Here is a 22391-nt window from a genome sequence, read left to right as displayed (position 1 = left end):
GGGAGGGGAAGCCTGGGAGAGGCAACGGTGGGGGAAAGGGTTTACTTTCCTTGTGGTAAGATCCAGAGGGTCTGGGTCTTGGGGTTCCTCAGGCAAGGTCTTGGGGGGACCAGAGTTACCAGGCACTGGAACTCCTGGTTGGTGGCAGCGCTACAGGTTCTAAGCTGGTAGTCAAGCTTAGAGGAATTCATGCTGGTATCCCATCTTTTGGATGCTAAGGTTCAGAGTGGGGAATTATACCATGACACCAGCCACAAATGAATACTTAGGATTGGGGACTCTACTGTTCAAGGGCAATGTGAAAGGAGGCAACCTCCATTCTTTCCTAAGTTGCTGGAAAGGGATGATGAATGTTTTCTCTCATTACACAGTATGGCTCCAAGCCTGTTTCCCACTGAAGTCCCAGCTTGACTTTAATGGGAGCAGAATAGGAAACATCATGGATAAAACTAGAATGTTCAAATCTTGCTGGGGCCTGGGTAGAGCTCTCTACCTCGGACTCTCCTTGCTGATGGCTCTTCACTCCTTCCTCAGTGACTCACCATTCCGCAGCACTAACCCACCTCCCCCGTCTGCTGAGGGGACCTGTCACCTGGCTGTGTAGCTCAGGGGGTTAGAGTAGTCATTCTAAAATACAGAGGTCACAGGTACAAATCTTGCTAGATCTGGGTAGTGGTCTGTGCCTCAGACACTTCTTGCTGGTGGCTCCCCGCTCCTTCCTCAGTCTTCCCTTTAAATTTAAGGGCCAGAATCTTATCTCTATTACAGCAGTGTAATGTAGAATAACTCAACTTTTACCATTGACTTCAGTGGTAGTGTAACTGAGATGAAAATCTCTCCTTTAAGAGTTGAGTTAATTAATGTATAAAAATCCATTAATCACTTCTAATTGCCCCACTGAAGTCAATGGTAAAACTCCCACTGAAATCATTGGGAGCAGAGATAGCCCAATGCTGAACACTACCGAAATCCCACCATTAAATTCTAAATACCCCACTATATGTTGAATATCAGGCCTGTCTGTATCTATGTATTTATACTTTTAAAAATATAGGGGATTTACATATATGGGACCTGATTCTGCAACTCCTACACTAGCAAAACTTCCACTTATGTTACTGGAAAGCTGTGCCTGAATCACTGTAATGGTTTTCACTGAGCAAGGTCAGATGTCAATTCAAAACATAAGGCTTTCAGAATTTCCGTGCCTGTCCATCCATGCAAGCCAGTTCTGACATACAACTTTGTGAGCACACGGAACTTGGAAGGGCTTGCAATGTTCTAGTCCCAACCCAACTCTCTCCAAGCAGGGTTTCATTACTCCTCATTTGCCACGTAACAAACAACAAATGATAAGCAAACGATCGTTTCACAGTAATAGAAAAGAGTTTCTAAAACTTGCATAGAACACACACAAAGGCAAAGGGAAAACAGGAAAAGCAAATCACATTTAAAAAAAGTAAAAAACAAAACACCCCTGGCGCACTTTCATTCAGTTCTAACATAATTTACTCAGGCAGAGCAAGGAATGCATTTTTTTTCCTTGTAAAGTATGCTTTTCGAGATTCTTGAATCCTAGCTTGCCGGTGTGTAAATAGATCCCTCTCTGCTATATCCACAAAGATCATACAACCTCACTAACATGGCTGAGTTGAACAAAAGAAGAGCCATTTCTGGGTTGATCTCAAATTACGTATTGTATTTAAAAAAAATTGGAAAAGTCGCAAAAAGGGGAAGCTGAACAACTCACAGAGACTTCTTACCGTTATTTATCCTAGCATCCGTAAAAAGTGTAGTTGCCTTAGCAACTGTTACATCATATTCTACATTCCTTATCTTTAAGACACAGAACTTTCTTCTAAATATACACATGCAGATGCAGCAATCAGCCATTTGAATCACATGAACTTTGGTTCTTTTACAATGTTTAAAAGGAAAGATGTGTTAGAATAAACTGATAATTCTTCTCAGTGCTGTTGCTCAGTTTATATCTTCAGAGATATATATTTATTAAACTATTCATTTCAAACAGAAACAATTATCTGAAACCCTGGAAACATGCAAAAGCTGCAAAGAATCCTGTGGCACTTTATAGACTAACAGAGGTTTTGGAGCATGAGCTATCGTGGGTGAATACCCACTTCGTCGGATGTCAGAGTGACAGTATCTGGAAAACTGCACACTTGTATTTTTATCAGACTAATTAAATTATATTTTACCAGTGCCTCTGACTACTCAAAAAGTTTAAACTCTCAGTTTCTTCTTCCCTGGCTTTACATTTCTTTCTCTGTTATTCTTTTACTACCTTAGACTTTGTAGAGAGTTCTAGTCTTCACAGGTCCTTATACTGCATTCATAACTGTAGAATCTGAGCACGTTCCAGTGGTTCATTAAGTGCTATGCCTAACATCTGTCATGTGTTTGTTCTCTCATCCTCTTCCCATGGGAGAAGTGTGTGCAGTGGACTATTTTGTTTTGAATTTTTATATCTTTATACACACATACGTATATGCTTATGTTAGAGAAGCCCAGGTCAAAGAAGTGTGCACTGCCCTTAAAGTAGAAGACAGTGAAGTTTGCAAGGGTACCTAGCTCCTCTGAATGTTCATTCCATCGTCTTAGGCTGGCTGCTGAAAAAGCCCAAAAAATGCTATAGGGTAGATCACATTCTCATGAAGCAAGTCTCATGAGAGGGTTAAAAGATATTTTTCTCCACTGTGTGACACTCCAACACCACGGATAACCTGAGAGCCACTGGAAACTGTTACATATACCAGGACAGCACTGAAGGCTGCAGCATCTATGTTACAATTCTGATCCTGCTCAGTACTCAGACTCACTAACCAGGGATTTCACCCAAAATATTTTAGCATGTTTCCCACCCCACCTGCCATGGAGCCAAACTGGGGCTGATCAGTAGTATTATATCTGACTTAAGAAAAAAATAAAAGAAAAAAGCTGATAAGCTTCCTGTCTACAGAAATGGGTGAGACCATTTGGCCTGATGGAAGGAGAAAAATTAAACTGTCTGAAGCTGGCAGATGGGCTATTTCTGGATACATATCAGGGCACAGCAAGTTTCTCCTCAGAAAGACAAAAAAAAAAATATGTTATGCATCATTTGCTGTAGCATAAGCTTACAGGTTATTCTCTCTGGGTATTCTTTTAAATTGTTCCTGCAATAAATACGATAGCATTACAAGAAGTGTTAATGACTTAGGCATGAAACAAGGAAATGTAAGAAAACCTCCCAAAGAAAGTTTCCCTTTCATGGTCACCTGAGCATAATTCCATTTAAAAAGCAATGAAAGCCAACTGCTTTCTTTGTTCTACTCCTTAAAATTTCAATTCCTCCAGTTTCATCAGAAGCGGCTGCTACAGAAAGCTAATGCACTGTAATTACCCAAGTTCTGGATTCTCTGTGAAGGTTCAGCTCTGAAGGAGACAAAAATATTAAAGGCACAACAGCAAACGACCCTGTTGCAAAGGAAAGATAGAGAATAATAAGAGGCCAATATGGCTCCATCAGGAGCACTTGACTGACCCAAAAATCAAGAAGAAATACTACAGACAGACGAAACATGGATAAATTGCTACAGATGAGTATGAAAGAATAGCACAAGCATGTAGGGACAAAAATCAGAAAGGCTAAGGAACCAAATGAGTCAGATCTAGCAATAAGAAGAGAATCTATGAATATATTAAAAGCACGAGAAAGATGAAGGAAAGTGTAGGTCTTCTACTTAGTGGCAAAGGACAGTTAATAATGGATGTCATCAAGAAGGCTGAAGAGTTTAATGCCTACTTTGCTTTAGTCATCACCAAAAACCTTAATTGTTTCCAGATACTAAACACAATTAATATTTACAACAAGGTATAAGGAACACAAGCCAGTATAAGGAAAGAATAGTTAAAGAATATATAGATAAGTTAGATGTATTCAAGTCAGCAGGGCTTGATTAAAGCAATCTTGGACCAATTAACGATTATCTTTGAAAATTCATGGAGGATGGGTGATGTCCCAGAAGACTGGAGAAGGCAAAATACAGTACCTATCTTTAAAAAGGGGAACAAAGAGGACCTGGGCATTAGAGATCAGTCACTCTAACTTCAATACCTGGAAATATACTGAAACAAATTATTAAACAATCAATGGATAATAATATCTGGAGATATACCTATCTCACAGAACTGGAAGGGACCCTGAAAGGTCATTGAGTCCAGCCCCCTGCCTTCACTAGCAGGACCAAGTACTGATTTTGCCCCAGATCCCTGGGTGGCCCCCTCAAGGATTGAACTCACAATCCTGGGTTTAGCAGGCCTGTGCTCAAACCCATCCCCATCATTGAAGGTTTTCAAGAACATGTTGGACAAACATCTGTCAGAGGTGGTCTAGTTATATTTAGTCGTTCTTCAGTGCATGGGAGCCAGATTAGATCACGTCTTAAGGTCCCTTCCAGCCCTACATTTCTTGTAAAACTGCCTTCCCCAGATTGCACTGAAAAAGTTTACATTCAAACAAAAAATTCTAATAATAAATACAATTTAGATTCAAAAGAGACCACTTTCATAACTGAAAGCAAAATAGAACATATTTTAAATTCTACAGATTTCCAGCTACAGGCATAAATTATCTACCAGAATATCTACAGAGTATTCTAACAGCCTTCAAAATAAAGAATCGACTCAAAGTAATATTATATACCTTGTATTTTTGTAATCAAAGCACATTATACTCATATTAATGGGAAAATGCACTAAAACCATTATGTGGTAAATTTTTGTATAGTTATTGCAGCAGTTAATACAAAAGACTATAAGCTTTCTCTGATCAAACTTTCTCTTAAAAAAAATAAAAGTGTGTGGGGGGAAAATCTATTCTACTATCTATGACCAGAATAGAACCATAGCATCACTTGGAGTTAATAGTGAATTTCCCAAGAAACTCTACTATATGTTGATAGAAAAGCTGATGACTGTTGAGCACAGCGCATCATGGGATGCCAACGCAATGTTCCCATTCTCCCCTGTGACAATGTTTTGGTCCCATGAGACATTGCACAAACTTCCCAAAACACATTGCGGCAAAGTTGCCCTTTGGGATATTTACCCATGACACACTGCTTTGTGCATCAATGCAGGCACTGCTAGTGAGGATGCACTTCATCGAGACAATGAGCATGGTGTGGCCTCACACAATCAACTTAATTCAGAGGCTCAAGGTCAAATTAAATAAAGTTGATTTAACTTTATAGTGTAGACAAACCCTAAGTGGGCTGGAAGGAAGCACCTGTCTGTGTTTGGGATCCACAGCGGGAACCCTCTCCTGCAGTCAGGTACCGAAGCTGTTTCTTGCAAGAAGGGTGGCAGTGCATATCTAACTCTACACTAAACAAGGGGACGGGGGAAGAAAGGGAGGCAAAGTGTTTCCTTGTTGCCATTAGCCCAGTAAGAGGGGAAATCTCAATTCAATTCCCCCTCTGCCTGATGAGAAGAGATGGTTTTAACATAGATGTCCCTCCTTTCAAGTGAGGGCCCTAACTACTGGATTATAGTAGTATATCACTCTCTCTGGCCAAACACATATTTAGTTATTTATATATAGTGGAATAGCTTCAACAGGAGAGATTGAGAGCCCGCACCCCCACCTCCATCAGGATATCACTTACTCTAGTGGTTAGTGCACTAAGTGGAGATATAGCTGTTCAAATCTCTTCTCCTTGGGCAGATGGGGAAACTGAACTGGGGTCTTCAATCTCCCAAGTGAGCTCCCTATAACCACTGCACTAAAGTTTATAAGAGAGGCCAACTGGCCCCTGAGCTGGGACTATTTTTTCAACAGCAGGGAGGCAGAAGTTCAGTTCTTGTGGTCAGTGTTGTTCACAGCATGCAGCAGCAACATGTTGGAGCCACAGTTTGGGAGCAGGGGAACATTCAGTGACCAGCGCACACTTCCACCTCCCCACCCTAGGCTGTGGCTGTATGGGTTCCAAGTGGCAGCAGTACTACCTAACACTGAACCAGCCACCAAGTCCACAGCAGGTGAGTCAGGTTGGGAGGCAGGCACCTAATGGGAGACAGGAAGAGAAGGAAGAAAACATCTGCAGGCACTGGAGTAAATTGCAGCAGTTGAATATTTCCAAACTAGGGTTCCTTTGTTTTTAAATCTCCATAAAACAAGATTGGGAGCTGCTGAGTGCTGCAAAGAGCAGCAAGAAATACTGCCGGCGAATGTAGGTGAGTACTACTTATTATTAATAATAATATCATCAGGAGGAGGGGTGGGATGGGGGTACTAAGAATATAGTCCTTTATTTTTGAAATAAAAACTTGGCAACCCTATACCAGACCCAGCACTGACTCCTGCAAGACGTGCTCTAGGTATGCTCTCCCAGTTTGAAAGCAAATCATTGATAACTACTCTTTGAGTATGGTCTTTCAACTAGGGCTGTCAAGCATTTAAAAAAATTAATTGAGATTAATCACAATTAATTATGCTGTTAAACAATAATAGAATACCATTTATTTAAATATTCTGGATGTCTTCTACATTTTCAAATATGTTGATTTCAATTAAAACACAGAATACAACGTGTACAGTGCTCATTTTTTTTAATACAAGTATATGCACTGTAAAAAACAAAAGAAATAGTATTTTTCAATTCATCTAATATAAGTACTGCAGAGAAATCTCTTTATAATGTAAGTTGAACTTACAAATGTAGAGTTATGAACAAAAAAACCCTGCATTTAAAAATAAAACAATGTAAATTTTAGAGCCTTCAAGTCCACTCAGTTCTACTTCTTGTTCAGTCAGTTGCTGAGACAAACAAGTTTATTTACATTTGCAGGGGATAATGCTGCCCCCTTCTTGTTAACACTGTTGTAGCCGGTGTTGAAAGATATTTATGTGCCTAAAGATTTATATGTCTCTTCATGCTTCAATCACCATTCCAGAGGACATGCTTCCATGTTGATGACGGGTTCTGCTTGATAAAAATCCAATGCATGTTCATTTTCATTATTTGATTCAGATGCCACCAGCAACAGGCTGTTTTTCTTTTTCGGTGGTTCGGGTTCTATAGTTTCCGCATTGGAATGTTGCTCTTTTAAGACTTCTGAAAGCATGCTCCACACCTCATCCCTCTCAGATTTTGGAAGGCACTTCAGATTCTTAAACCTTGGGTCGAGTGCTGTAGCTATCTTCAGAAATCTCACATTGGTACGTTCTTTGCATTTTGTCAAATCTGCAGTGAAAGTGTTCTTAAAATGAACAACATAGGCTGCGTCATCATCCGAGACTACTATAACGTGAAATATATGGCAGAATATGGGCAAAACAGAGCACAGGACATACAATTCTTCCCCATGGAGTTCAGTCACAAATTTAATTAACACAATATTTTTTGTAACAAGTATCATCAGCATGGAAGCTTGTTCTCTGGAATGGTGGCCCAAGTATGAAAGGGCATATGAATGTTTAGCATATCTGGCACGTAAATACCTTGCAATGCTGGCTGCAGAAGTGCAATGCAAACAACTGGCTCTCACTTTCTGGTGATGTAAACAAGAAGAGGGCAGCATTATTTCCTGTAAATGTAAACAAAGAGCAGCGTGTCAGAGATTTACCGCGTTGTATGTGAACCCGTGTTATATCAAGTCACGTTATACTGGAGTCGAGGTGTATACGAAAATGTAGAAAAACATCCAAAATATTTAATAAATTTCAATTGGTGTTCTATTGTTTAACAGTACAATTAAAACTGCAAGTAATCATGATTACTTTTTTTTAGTTAATTGCATGAGTTAACTGCAATTAATTGACAGCCCTACTTTCAACCAATTGTGTACCCCCCTTATTGTAATTTCATCTAGACCACATTTCCTCAGTTTGCTTATGAGAATGTCATGTGGGACTGTGTCAAAAGCCTTATTAAAACCAAGATCTTGGTTTTAATAAGGCTTCCCTCCATCCATGGACGGTCTACTGCTTCCCCCCATCCATCAAGCCAGTAACCCTCTCCAAGAAGGTAATTAGGTTGGTTTAGCATGATTTGTTCTTGACAAACCCATGCTGACTATTCTTCATAACCCTTTTATCCTCTAGGTGTTTACCAATTAATTATTTAATAATTTATTTCAGTATCTTCTCAGGTTTCAAAGTAAGGCCGACTGGTCTACAATTTCCTGGGTTCTCTTTGTTCCCTTTTTTAAAAGATAGTATACTCCCACTGAACTGAGAGTAGTCTCACTGATGTTAATTGGACAACCCATATTGACTAAAATTAGGCACATGCATATGTCTTTGCAGGATTGGGGGCCTATGTTTGTGTAGCATCTGAATGGGCTCTTATCTGGTTGGCCTCTAGGTACTACTTTAATCCATCCCCACTTTGTGTGACACTCTGTCCCCCTCTAGCATCACCTACACCACCTAGAGACTGATGAGTCTGCTGCAACCTTGGGTAAGAGCCAAGTGTGACAGGTTGCTCCCCCCTGGCATACCGCCCAATGTACTGGGGTCCCATTGAGCCTGCCCGTTCCTCCCGCCTGGGCTCCCTCACCCTGTCCTGCTGTGCCAGACTCTCAAGTCTCCTCTAGCACACACACAAGTAGGGACACACCCAGCTGCAAAGGCACACAGACACTGAGATCAGCTCTGTGTGGGAAGATTCAGCTCGGGGATTGCCCAGCACTCAACTGTGCACCTCCTTTGGGCTACAAACCCAAAATTGCATTCTCTTGCGCTGCACAGAGAACTGTACAGTGTAAGCTCATGAAATTCACGCTCTCCCTCAATGTGAAGGAAGACATGTACAGCTTCCCCCCCAGGTTATGAATTACACAAACTGGTTTTAGAATGAACAAAAAATAAGGTTTATTAACTACAAAAGGTAGATTTTAAGTGATTATAAGGGATAGCAAACAGATCAAAGCAGATTACTGAGCAAATAAAACAAACAGGCAAACTAAGCTTAATACACTAAAGAAACTGACTACAAATAATAATTTCTCACCCTAAATGTTGTTTTAAGCAGGTTACAGAATTTCTTTGGGTACAGACAGCTCTTGTTCGCAGCTTAAAGCTTCAGGTATATCCTTCAGGGGCCAGACACCATTCCAAGCCTGGGTTCAGTACTTCCCTCCATTCCCTTTTGTCTTTGTTTTTTAGATGTCTCAAGCAGTCATCCTGGGTGTGGACTCAGTGAAGCAGAATCCCTGGTTAACTCACTCCCTGGCCATAAATAGGATTTACATATGGGGGGAATCCTTTGTTTCCCAGTTGACCCTAACCCCCTTCCAGTGGAAAAATACCAGCAGTCCAAGATGGTATCCCGTACCAGGTGACATGATCACATGACCCTGCAGTGTCAAAGCAGCATCCCAGGAAGCTTCTCAGGAAGGTGGGAGATTAGTATCTTCAAAGTCCTATTGCCCTTCTGTCATAAACAGATAAGTAAGAGTTAATAGAACAGAAGTACTTCATATCCCTTTTGCCTGTAAAGGGTTAACAAGATCAGTGAGCCTGGCTGTCACCTGACCAGAGGACCAATCAGGGGACAGGACACTTTCAAATCTTGAGGAGGAAAGTTTGTGTGTGTGCTGTTAGAATTTGGTTGTTGTTCACTCTGGGGGCTCAGAGGGACCAGACGTGCCACCAGGTTTCTCTCCAATCTCTCCGATACAGGCTCTTATAAGTCCAGAATAGTAAGTTCTAGGTAGATAAGGCGAGTTAGGCTTATGTTTGTTTTCTTTATTTGCAAATGTGTATTTGGCTGGGAGGAGTTCAAATGTGTATTTGGCTGGAAGGAGTTCAAATTTGTATTTTGCTGAAAGGATTTTAATTTGTACTTGTATACTTAGGCTGGGAGGGTATTCCCAGTGTCTATAGCTGAAAGACCCTGTACCTATTCTATTTTAAATTTACAAATATAGTTTGTACTTGTTTCTGTTTCTTTATTCTAATTAAAAGCTTTTCTGTTTAAGAATCCTGATTGTTTATTTGTATGTAATCTGTGCGTAAACCCAAGGGCTTGGGGTCTGGATACAGACAAGGAACTGGTGGGAGGGAAGATGGGAGGGAGAAGAGAAGTATTTTTTCTCCCTCTGTTTACGATTAGCTTATCTCTCTCAGGAGGAGTCTGGGAGGGGGAGAGATGAAAGAGAGGGGGAACGTGTCGCATTTTATCCTCTGTTTATAGATTCACAGCGAGTTGGAATCACAGAGTTCTCAGGGTAACCCCGAGGAGGGAAGCCTGGAGAGGCAACGTGGGGAAGGGTTTAACTTTCCTTGTTAATCCGAGAGAGTCTGTGTCTTAGGGATCCGCCAGGAGCAACGGTTGATGAGGGGTAGACCAGAGAAGGATGCTAGACCAGGGAAGCTTGAGATTCCACGTAGATATGTAGCAGCGCTTACAGTCCTAGTCTGGTAATTAAGCTTAGAGGAATTCATGCTGGTACCCCATCTTTTGGACGCTAAGGTTCAGAGTGGGGATTTATACCATGACACCTTCCTAATGCCCTTTCCACGTTGATTGCCTACTGTCTGGTGGGCGTTCCCCAGATGCAAGCACTTTTGTAATTGATACATAGTCCATATTCCTAATTTCAGATACAGAAATGATACATGCATACAAATGGGATAATCACACTAAATAAATCATAACCTTTCCAATGAAATCTTACATGACCCATCTTACATAAAATATCTTAGTTAAGCCATATTCATATCATAACAATAACTCTATTAAGAGTATGGGGGTGTAGTGCCACACCTGGTCACTTTGAGCTCATGTAGTAGTGGCTCATACATTTAGCTCCAGAGCTCCCAGGTTCAGTCCCACTCAACAAAGACAGGGGTCTGTTAGTGTTACACCACCACAATACAAATGTTTAATGATAGTTTACACAATTTATCTGAGAGCAGAATTTGGCCCATTGAATTAATTACTGGTGAAGATACTTCAGAAATTCAAATACCAATAGGATTTGTTAAACATAAAAGAGGGAAAGAAAGGGAAAAGGTACCACAGCTGTGCTATCGTATATTAAATATCAAGTTATGATGTTGCTATAGCATCTCACTTATGAATGCATAGCAACATAACATTCTATGATCTGGCTTGATAAGTTTTCTTTCATGGTTCAGAAAGGAAATGATCTCATCACAAGCCTTCCGTAAATACTGCACTCAAGACAGCCATAAATTCATTGTGAAATCGTATGTGACAAATATTAATTCTTGTACATAAAAAACACCTTCAATGGGGAATATGCTGTAAATGAAATTAAAAGAAAACCATCTATTAGCAAGAGGTATGTATGTATGTATGTATACTGCTGTGTAATTTCAACAATACACACAAGAATGTGCGCTTCTCATTCCATTGGCACACACCAGAGGAATGAATGCTCGTAAAATATAAATGAAAAACTCATCTGTAGAGTTACAACTTACATTTTAATAGCTTGCCTGTAATGAAATGACTTCAGATTTACATTAGTGTAGCTCATAGCTGAATATCACCCTTTTAAAAAAAGTCCTTTTTTAAACTATAATATTTTCTACATGTTGTATGTTAGACAAAAATAAGCCTGTACATATTTAAGAAATATTGTGATTCCCTGCTCTCTAGAGTCTCAAATACTGCTGATGCTATTGCTTCTTCCTCCTTTTTGCTAATGAAAAGAAGTGTGTTTGAGTTGTCAGAAGCCCAATGCTGCTTCCCTCTTCTGCTTTGACTACTTCAAATTGACAGGTACAGTGCTCCCATTCTGGTTGGGCCTTCATAGCTAACTCATTTCAGTGAGGTCGCTGAATAGCCAGAGATTGGAACTGGCAAGCTATTGGTGTAAAGGCTAAATGTCCCATTAGCAGATCAGTGAGTCATTCAGTCCCCATTCTGTGGTTGTGTTGTAACATTAGCTTGCATTGTTTCAGTAGAATGTAACCTGTAGGTGGGTGAGTGAGTGCAAACAGTACTACCTCTAAAAACATCTTGAATTCTTTTCAGGAGTGAAGGGGAAGAGAAGCTGAAGGAAAAGTGTGTGTGGAGTAAGCTGAAGCAGTATAAGAATAGGAGCAGTGAGGGGAGGATGGAGAAGTACTAGTAAGAAAAGCTGAGATAACAGTGGGTTTAGGGCAGCTGCATCTGTGCCAACACAGGAGGCGTGGGTAACTGCAAGTACTGTAGCTACATCCTTTTTGCAGAGCTTCAGATGAGAGGGCATGCTTTGAATCTTTAAATTCTTTGATCTACCAAACAGCTACCAATGTACCACTAAAGTGGAGAGGATGACCTAAAAGGCCAGGAAAATAAAAGAGCAAATGGACTGGAACATATTATTAATTGGAGCTTATTATACTTATTAGAAACTAAAAATTTCAAAGAGTTCAATTATAATTTTTTTTATTTCACGGTGCCCATTTATAACAGTTTAAACGTTTTAGAAAACAGTTTTAGACTTCACTTAATTCTGACTTATAAAAAATGCAACATAAAGACCCATTTCCAGGTTGGGCTTCAAGCGTTGATCATGCCAAATTCCAAATCATTTTGAAAATACATGGTCTAGATGGGATATATGCTTTTAGCAATAATATTTTTAAAAAGCTATTAGGGATCAGCATAAGAACAGATTCACAATGAATTTGATTACTCTTTTTATTCACTGTGGACCAGTGCCCAGAACAAAAAAGAAGAGAGACATTTAGGAGGATTGTCTCTAGACAGTCAAAAAATAGCTCTAGTAAGTGACAGGTGCAGGGAAAACTGCAGAAATAGGAATAATGTTGTCATAGTACTTAGTCAAAACAATAGCCTCCTTTCACTACCTTCCTTACCCTGGAAAAGAAAACTTCTGCATAAATACTCATTCCTAAACAGCCCCCAGATAGCCACATTTCACACCAACTTTGTAGATCTCTACTATAATCTAGTTCCTATAACACAGGAAGTTGCTTGGTTTTTTTTCTATAAAGTCTGAAGTCCTGCAAATAAAGAGTATTCTCAATAGAAAGTGGCGAGATGTGTAAGAGTTACGGAGAGGTCATCAGGGCTTAAAGTCCCTTCCCCCCACATCCCAAATCAGCAAATAAACCAAAAACAAACCTACGTTTATTTTTTTGTTCAGTGCCTGACTTGAAAAAACCCAACCCTAGGTCTCTTTGCATGTCATATAATAGGATACGTGCCCAGTCCCTATTCCTCCACTTCTCAGAGAATGTGGTAAGGAAGGGATGCTTATTCTTTCAAGTCAAACTCTGTGTGTGGCTATGCACTCAAAATGACATTCCCATGGTGGAGACGTGCACAATTTGACAATATTCAATTATGTTAAATAATCTTAAAATAGACAGAATGAGAAAAACATGCAGTGCTGTTTTTAGACTTGTTTGATAGTGCTTTTCCATAGTGTGGCTTTTTTGTTTTTTCAATGTGGGATGTATTAGCTCATGTTTTAATGGATCTGTGGTCATTTTTGGTTCCATAGCCAAGTTTACAAAAGAGTTGCAAACTCTATTCCCTCCCTCGGGGTGGTCAGCTTCCCTTTAGCATCTGGGGCCAGCTGGGAGGCAGTGGTGACTGGTGTGGTAGATGTTGATAACTTCCACTCTGCCAGGGAACCTTCATAACTAGGGTGACCATATGTCCTGATTTTATAGGGACAGTCCCGATATTTGAGACTTTCTTATATAGGCGCCTATTACCCCCCCACCCCGTGTCCCGATTTTTCACACTTGCTGTCCGGTCACATAAAATGGGTGCCACTACCTGGGGTGAAGGCATGGCCAGGGTAGCCAAAAGAGGCACTATGGACCCCTCAACAACCTGTACTGCCTGGGTTCTTAACAGATCTGCTTTAAAAAAAAACCCAAAAAACAAAACGTTTTCACACACACAAAAGAAGGTCTGCACGTTTCAAAAATGAACTATTCATTTGTTCAAAAAAAAATATGTCAGGTTTTGGTTTTTTCCTGCCTTCACCCTTTTCTCTCCCCCCATTCCCCGCCTCAATGCTTCCATTATTCTGCTTTCTCCTTGGGGGAGGTCAAAATGGGGGAATGGAGAAGGCAAAACCAAAATAAAAAAAACACTTAGCATCCAAAAAAAAAATCAGTTTCACCAAATAAATAAATAAAAATTTCCATTTCAAAAAAAATTAACATTCAGTGACAAAAATCTGACACCCCTCTGCTCCAGTTAGTGTGAATCAGGCCCAATGACTATAAGTAGGCCATCAGAAAGTGAGTACTATGCATTTTCAGCAGCTGAACTGCCATTTATTTTTATAACAATGTGCTGAGTTATGGAACTACAGATAGGAACATATACAAGCATGTGTATATATATCAAGACTTCCTCACAGCATGTAAGTTGGTGAAAATGGATCCATCTCAACTTTGTTCTACATAGATCATTCCCCCATGTTAGCCCACACTCCCATCATCTTCCCCCTCATTCAACTTCCACTATCCCCCACCCCATCCACCCTCAAGTATCTTGTGTATTTGTCAAACAGCATAGAATAAAAAAACAAACATGGTATGGAACAATATAGAGGAGTAAAAACACGTTTGAAAGTGGTGCTGTAATTGATCCAAAAGAAATTGCAGAGGATTAAGCTGTGTTGTTGACTTTCCTATTCTAGTTTCCTATTTCAATATTTTTTTTTCTGATAAAGGAGGAGAAATTTAAGCACAATAGATGTAACTACTATTTCACTTACATACGGGGGCCACGGATCCTTAGGGCTGCCAGGAACAAGTTTCGATTCTTGCCCCACCGCTCAGCACCTCATTCCAGGGATCAACCCCCATGACGCCACCGTGCCCCCACCCCCTCGCTCAGGGGACCAATCCCCTCGCCTTGCTGTGCCCCTGTCCCAACCCCTCTGGGGACCAATCTCCTCCTCCACCCTCTGCCCCAACTGGGCAGGCGGGCAGGCTCTATGTCAGCTCCTCCCAGCCCAGCTCTACAGGCAGCAGGTGAATCCTGGGACGAGGAGGGAGCGAGTGATGGGGGTGGGGTGGGGCAAGTGATGGAGGGAGCTGGAGAGAGGAACGAGCGGGGGCAGGGCCTGGGAGAACGGCCAGGGTGGGGCAGGGGTGTCGAGTGTTCAGCAATTAGATTGTTGGCAACCCTACAGATGGAGTGATGACAGTACCATAAAACTGCACTTCAATGCTCACCACATTTCTTCATCTTTTAATGAAAAACAGTGATGAACAGTAACTACCTGTGCTCTTCAAGAGACTGGAAGGACTAACCTATAATGCTAAAACATCGAGCGGATCCTCACCTGCTGTAAATTTCCTCAGCTGGTGTAAACTGCCACACAATTTACATCAGCTGAGGATCTGCCTGCAACTGCTTTACTTTATATAATAATTCTGAGGCATCACATGAAGTAGAAAATGTTAATTAAATGCTATTGCCAAAGTGATTTGTACATTTCATGATTTGCTCAGTCATGAAGTCTTACAAGTCCGCTGCTAAAATGTGATGCATTTAGCAAACAGCTGAAGAGGTTGTCCAAAAGGGAAGGAAACAGAATGGTTAATTTAATCCATCTTCCTCTTTTCACCATACTTCCCATTTGACGGGGTGTAAACAGAGTGCCACAGCTATAAATATACCTGTTTTATACAACGAACACACCCTTTTACTGCTTATGATGAAATTTCAACAAGAAAAGAGTTAGAGAGAAACAAAGCAGCAACGGAAAATTATTTTAGTAGCAAAATGTGTGCTGGTTCCTTAAAACTGTATAAGAAACTATCATCTTTTATTAAATTACAACTGTAGTTGTATAAAGGTAAATCCTGAGTTTTGATCAAATTAATGTAGTATTTTCATTCCCTTAATGTAAGGTTTTTATCAATTACATTTGCAAAAAGAAAGCAATATATGAGTTTTCAGCTCAAGCTGATTTAACATCATATCCATCAGCTTGTCCAGATAAGTGGAAATAATGAACTTGACAATTAATTTTTTCAAGTTGGAAACAAGCTATACAGCTAACTTCATTTTTAAATTACAAATCCTAGTATTGATATAAAGTTTGTTCTTGATATAAGGCACCATGTCATGGAAACAGTTTGATCTATTTAACTCATATAATGAAACCTGAGGCAACAGCATTTCCAGAAACAGAAACTTAGAGAACTTTAAAATAATGCAGCGAATTCTTTCCATAGCTGAAGTGAGGTAATAAAGTAGTGTAATGTTGAAAGGACTGAAGGTTTTAACCTTCTAAAAGAACCCTTTCCAAAACAATAAAACCTTACACTAAACTAGTAATCTATTCCAGAAGCATTAAACTTTCTTGAAAGGCTGACATTCATCATCTAAAGCTCACTTAGGCCAGAGAGAAACATACACTGTAAAATTTAAATGTTCTGATGCCATTCCGGGAAAGAAAACAGTGTGTGTTTATGAGACAAGAGAAATATGTTGAAACAATAATTTCCCCCATGTTCCAGTTTAGTTATTAATTTTGCGAGGCATGGAATACAAGGATCCTAACTATTGCTACTGTATTTTCATTGGTAATTAGTAGAGAGAGAGAGAGAGAGGCCGGTTTTGGTACTCTGTATGGAGGACCACAACTGATATTCCTTTTTGCTTCACAGAATGAAAATGCCATTATGCAGGCTCTCGCCGCTTAAAGACAATAGAGGTTCATTTGCAACCATTAACTGTTTTCCCTTCAGATAATATGCTGTAATACTAATTTGTAAGAATCACCAATGACATAGGGCCTGATCTTACGATCCTTATTCACAAATAATCCTTACACGAGTAGTCCCATTGACACTAGTAGGGCCACTCACACAAGCCAGAATTAGAACTGGGCCCTAAAAATCTAACAAAGAGATTGAACAATTTGATAGATCTTACTTAGTGACATACACAGAATCAGAAGTCTTTGGCAATCCACTTTCAATCAAAGTTAGTGAGTCCAAACTTAAAAAAAATAAAGGGAGTGGGGGAGACAAAAAGCTCTATTCAATGCACAAATCAGTTTCTGTGGAAGCAGTTGAAAAAGAACAGGACACTTGGGGGGAGGGCACTAGGAATAGAGAGAGAGAGAGAGCTTCTTTTTCTGAGGGAGGGAGGAATTATTCAGCACTCAGATATCAATGTGATTACACTATGGTATAAAAATCTTGGTGAGCAGACAGAAGAAAAGCCTATTCCGATGGGATAGAATTCCTCTGCCTCTCTATTACTGTTTCCCTTTCTCCTGTTTTGTTTCTTACTATCCTCATTGTGCTCATCCTTCCTCTGCTTTTGACGTAGTTTTTTCTCATATATAAGCATTGTCTCTTGTTTCTGCCAGTCCTGATAATGTGTTATCATGAAGAAATGAAGCACTTCAGTTGGAAACAGTGCCCTCTTGTAGTGGAGGATGCACTGTATCCAAATGACTACATCACAGAGAAAGTTATGAAAAATGCCTGTGTCTTCAGGCTTCACTTTTCTAAGAATGATTTGCTCATTACAAGCTCTAGCAAGGCCATTGGAAAAGAGGTTCTTCCTGGATGTGGTCCTATAGATCTTCTCCACCTTCCAAAAAAGGAAAATCCAACATATTGCAGACATTATGCCTGTGATTTTTTCCCTCCTTTAAAATACTTTATCAAAAAGTTCTTGAGATTTCAAGAAGCCCCAAGCTCCTGGCTCCCTCCACCAGCCCTTTTGATTTATTTCTGTTCTTCAGGTTTAGTTTTCTGCTCTCAAGGGCACTTTTGCTGCAGGATACCAGGCTTCAGTAAGATATAAACTTGTCCAGTATATGGACAGGTTGTTGATATTTTGTTTGATGTGCACTGCATGTTCTCAGGAACCATATTGCACACACCTGATAGTGTATATAGCACATCCAAAACGTTTGATAATGCTGCCTAGCTGAATTTACTTAAACGTTCATATTATACTGGTTCTACCTCCTTTCTTGTTTTTTTTCCAATCTCTTTTTTGTCTCTTCTTTTTCTTACGTTTGTATGTCTTCCTCCAGTCCTCTCCAATTCATAGATGACATGAAGGTAAAACAAATTCTGCAAAATCTGACAACACCGGGGGCCAGATTATGGACCTTCCTGTGCAATGATGCAAGGGAGTAAAAGAAGAGGCATCCCCTAATTCCACTGAGGAAATGTACTATACCACCACTTCTTCACAGAACTGCCATGTCTCCCAACATACAGGGAAGGGGCAGGAGATTGGGAGTGGGCAGAGCCTTGACTCTGCCCTCGAAGCTGGTGGCATAATTACACTAGTGCATTGGAAAGGGTGTGCTGCAGCAGGTCTATACCAGAAGCGGTTATTCTCTCCTCAGAGCAGCAGGAAGACTGGGAAGCTGCTCTAGGACAGCATAACAACATGATACCTCTTACTCTAGGCTGCATCACAAACTGAAAACCTAGCCCTTAATTCTTAAACTGTGTGGCCAATTTTAGAATCTTAGCACCTAGTTTTTCTCGTATTGACACAGAGGCTTTGTCACCATATTCACTTATTACTACAGTACAGTTCATACGTAAAGGAGCATTCATCTCTTGAGTTTCTCTCAGCGGCAGCATGCAATACCACTCTCCCTTTCTTGCCCTGGTGACCTGTGCAGGCTGCTGGCCAACCTCGGTGGGTCTTCAGTGGCTTGGCCCTCCAGCCAACTCACAAAGTCCGAACAAACACCTTCCAGCGTATTAAAGAGTCCTATAACTAACAATCTATTTGCCTTTGCTGGGATCTTCTGCTCTGGCTCTGGACCCTTTAAACTCAGCTCTTTGTTCAGACTCTCAAATAAGTTCTGTCCCCTTCTTGGAGATTACACCACTTTGTCTGTGGCCGGTGGGGGAACCCAGGCCCACACCTCATGTAGGATACCACAACCCAGGTATCCTATACACAGCAGCCATGCAACTTCTGCTATGAAAATAGCGCAGCTGAAGTCAACATACTTAGAGCTACTTACCGCAGTGTCTTCTCTGCAGTAAGTCGACTGCTGACACTCCCCCATCAACTCCGCTTATGCTTCTCACTCCGGTGGAGTCAACAGGAGAGCGCTCAGCGGTCGATTTATCATGTCTTCACTAGACGCGATAAATTGACCCCTGCTACGAGGCCCCCACTGCTCCTTTTATCTGAGGCTGCTGAGCTCTGATTGGCTGTTACCAGGTCCTCTAGTTGTGGGCGGAGCAAATCTCTGTGGTTTGTAAAGACGGCTGCTCCAGAGAGTCCTCTCTAAGCAAGCTTGGCGGACCCATATTTGTTGCTCTTTTCCTCTCAGCTCAATGCTTCTTGGAGTGGGGTGTACTAGGACAGCGGGGCCTCCACCAAGGAACCGTAAAGGCTGAAGACCCCCGTCACAGCATTAAAATCTCTCAGGAACAGAAGAGGCCCAGACATTCCACTGACAATATTATGTAGCCAATTTTTTTACAATTGTTAATTACAAGAATTTTTTTAAGATTATCCCAGTTAAGCTTCCTAATGCTCAGCAGCTTTACATCAGCTTGCTTGCATTGTATAATAAAGTTATAATACAGAGACAGCACTGCAACAACCATGATGGATGCATGTGCTCTTATTAATAGTTCACACATGTTCTTGGAAAGTACACATTTTGGCTGTAATACCTTTAATTATAGATTATGTACTACCCAAACATCACAATATATTCCATGTGTATGGAAACAGCTATGCCACGTTTGTCTTACTTTCACATCACCTTTATCCCAATCACTTTTTTTTTTAAATAGAAACAGGTTTGTATGTATAGGACTGTATCCTAGACCATAATCTTCCATTGGCTGTATAGTATACAGGATTGCCAACTCAATTTTATAGTGAGTCTCGTGATATTTTTTGTTTTCCTTCAAGACTCATCTCAAGTCCTGTGACTTTATGTGAATCTCAGCTTCCATTTAAAGGGGGGCGGAAAGTTTCTAGCCCTCATAGTTGTGGAGAAAAGCTGTGACCTGAGTGCACCCTATAGGCACAAAAACCAAAGGGCAAATAAAATTAACCACAGAATTTTTTTAATCTCATGATTTTTATGTAATCGCGTGATTTTTGAGGCCTGACTTGATTTGCGAAGACTTGAGGTTGGCATTCCTGGATATAGAGGTGAAAAGTTTATAGTAAATTACAACCAGTAGATGCTGCAGACCACCAGCATACGTTAAGTGTATCTGAGTGCACACCTTCTGTTATTGCACAGGATGCATTATGTTCCCCTTGGTTTGAAAGGCTGATGGCAAGAGTCTTCTCTTTAAGGAGTTGTTAGTGGTGAAATTCATATATACAAATAAATAACTTCACTCATATGAGTGAGTACTCATGTTGATTTCAATGGGACTACTCTTGTGAGGAAAGTTAAGCATGTTCCTAAGTTTCTCCAGGCTTTTCCATGACCGGGGCCTACACTCCCCGTTACAGATTTCAGAATATTTGTATTACACACACAAAAGTGTGTAATATAAGCCATTTTTACTTCAGAGTATTGTACACCAAAGCAGAGCATAGTAAAAACTAAGAACATATAACGCTTTTAAAATCCTACATCTTCAGCTCTACATCAGCTTTGCCACTTATATTGTGTAAACATTATTAATGGAGGAGAGCTAGGGGCAGTTCAGAATGTTTTAATACTCCCTCAAGTAGTTATTCATGAGTTCTGCTATGAATGACAAATATGTACCATAGCAGCATTTGAGGAAAATATTGTTAGATTCATAATGTCTTTAACTCTGGCAGTCAGAAATACAGAAACCTAGTATTATACACATATATAAAATAACAGCTAATTCTCTCAAATAACTGCACAAGAAGCTTTCCATTTCTTCTACTGACATGGGTTTCAGAATATCTGGAGGACCCTGATCCTCCTACACTTTCTCCCCAGGCGTGCACTCAACGGTAAATGGATGCTCTTTTTAGATTTCCAGATGTTCAGATAATACGGTAGTGATCATGGCAGAAATGAATAGATAGGCTAGATCAGTGGTCCCCAACGTGGTGCCCATGGGCACCATGGTGCCCGCCGGGGCATTTATGTGTGCCCTCCTAGTGCCCAGCAGGGGAGAAAAGCTGCGACCCCGCGCCTGACAGGGACAGAGAACTCAGGCTGCGGGCGCGGTGTTCTCTGTTCCCGGCAGGCGCGGGGCACCACTTCGTGCCCAGCAGGGGAGACAAGCTGCAGCCCTGTGCCTCCCGGGAACAGAGAACTCTGGGGCTGCAGGCTGTGGACGCTGGTGTTCACTGTCCACGTGGCTTCTCTCCAGCTTCTCTCTTGATTCATATATTATGTAATATTAAATGTGATGATTTTCACATTATTTAATGTACAAATACAAAATAAGCCTAGAAAAATTGTTGGCGCCCGCCACACTCTTCTGAAAACATGAATGTGCTACTGGCCACAAAAAGGTTGGGGACCTCTGGGCTAGATGCACTTAGGATGGGATTCATGCAATGCTGATTTCCGCTCCTGGTTTATATTATACAAACTTCAAACTTCAGGTCTCATACATAATTCCAGCTCAGGGGTTCTCAAACTGTGAGTTGTGACCCTAAAGAGGGTTGCCAGTGCTGGTGTCAGACTTGGTGGGGTCCTGGGCCGAAGCCCAAGCCCCACCTCCTGGGGTCGAGGTTGAAGCGGGGCTTAGGCTTCGCTTCAGCCCTGGGCAGCAGGGCTCAGGCCACAGACCCCTTTGCCTGGGGCTACCCCACTCCGCCTGGGGTGCTAGGGCTCAAGTTTTGGCTTCCCCCTTTCTACCTCCTCCCAGCGGTGGTTCCAGGCACCAGCGCTTCAAGCGCGTGCCTGGAGCAGCAAGCTATGGGGGGCATTCTGCTGGTCCCTGCGAGGGTGGCAGTCAGGCAGCCTTCAGCAGCTTGCCTGCGGGAGGTCCGCTGGTCCCACAGATTCAGCGGCAATTCGGAGGCAGGTACACTGAAGCCGCAGGACGGGGGGCCTCCCACAGGTGCACCGCCGAAGGCTGACTGACTGCCATGCTTGGGGCGGCAAAAAAGCTAGAGCCGCCCCTGCCTCCTCCCCCACCAGATGCCTGGGGAGGTGGGGTCAGGCAGCCTCAGGCTTCCCCTCCTAGGCTCTCCCTCCTAGGGTTGTGTAGTAATTTTTGTTGTCAGAAGGGGTCACGGTGCAATGAAGTTTGACAACTGCTGTTTTAGCTGTTTCAAACTCAAGCTGACTTCAGACAAGTTAAGTGCATCTTAGCACCATTCCTCCCTAAAAGCTGTTAGCTTCTAACCGGTCAGGTTTCTAGCACTTGAGAGAAATGATGGTTCAGTGGCAAGGATGCTAGGGTGGGTTCAATTTCCTGTTCTGCCACAGACTTCCTGAGGGTCAGTCATTATTCTCCA

The 22391-nt window shown here is 41.4% G+C and overlaps 1 protein-coding gene across 1 annotated transcript in view; it reads right to left on the bottom strand.

The window, feature by feature from the left end:
• ARHGAP6 (Rho GTPase activating protein 6) overlaps positions 1-22391 on the bottom strand; it is a 553715-nt gene that overhangs the window by 178800 nt on the left and 352524 nt on the right.

This window comes from Chelonoidis abingdonii, chromosome 1 (genome assembly GCF_003597395.2).
Source record: "Chelonoidis abingdonii isolate Lonesome George chromosome 1, CheloAbing_2.0, whole genome shotgun sequence".
Taxonomy (NCBI): domain Eukaryota; kingdom Metazoa; phylum Chordata; order Testudines; family Testudinidae; genus Chelonoidis; species Chelonoidis abingdonii.
The sequence above is the reverse complement of the archived record's forward strand: the minus strand, read 5'-3'. Positions and strand labels throughout refer to the sequence as shown.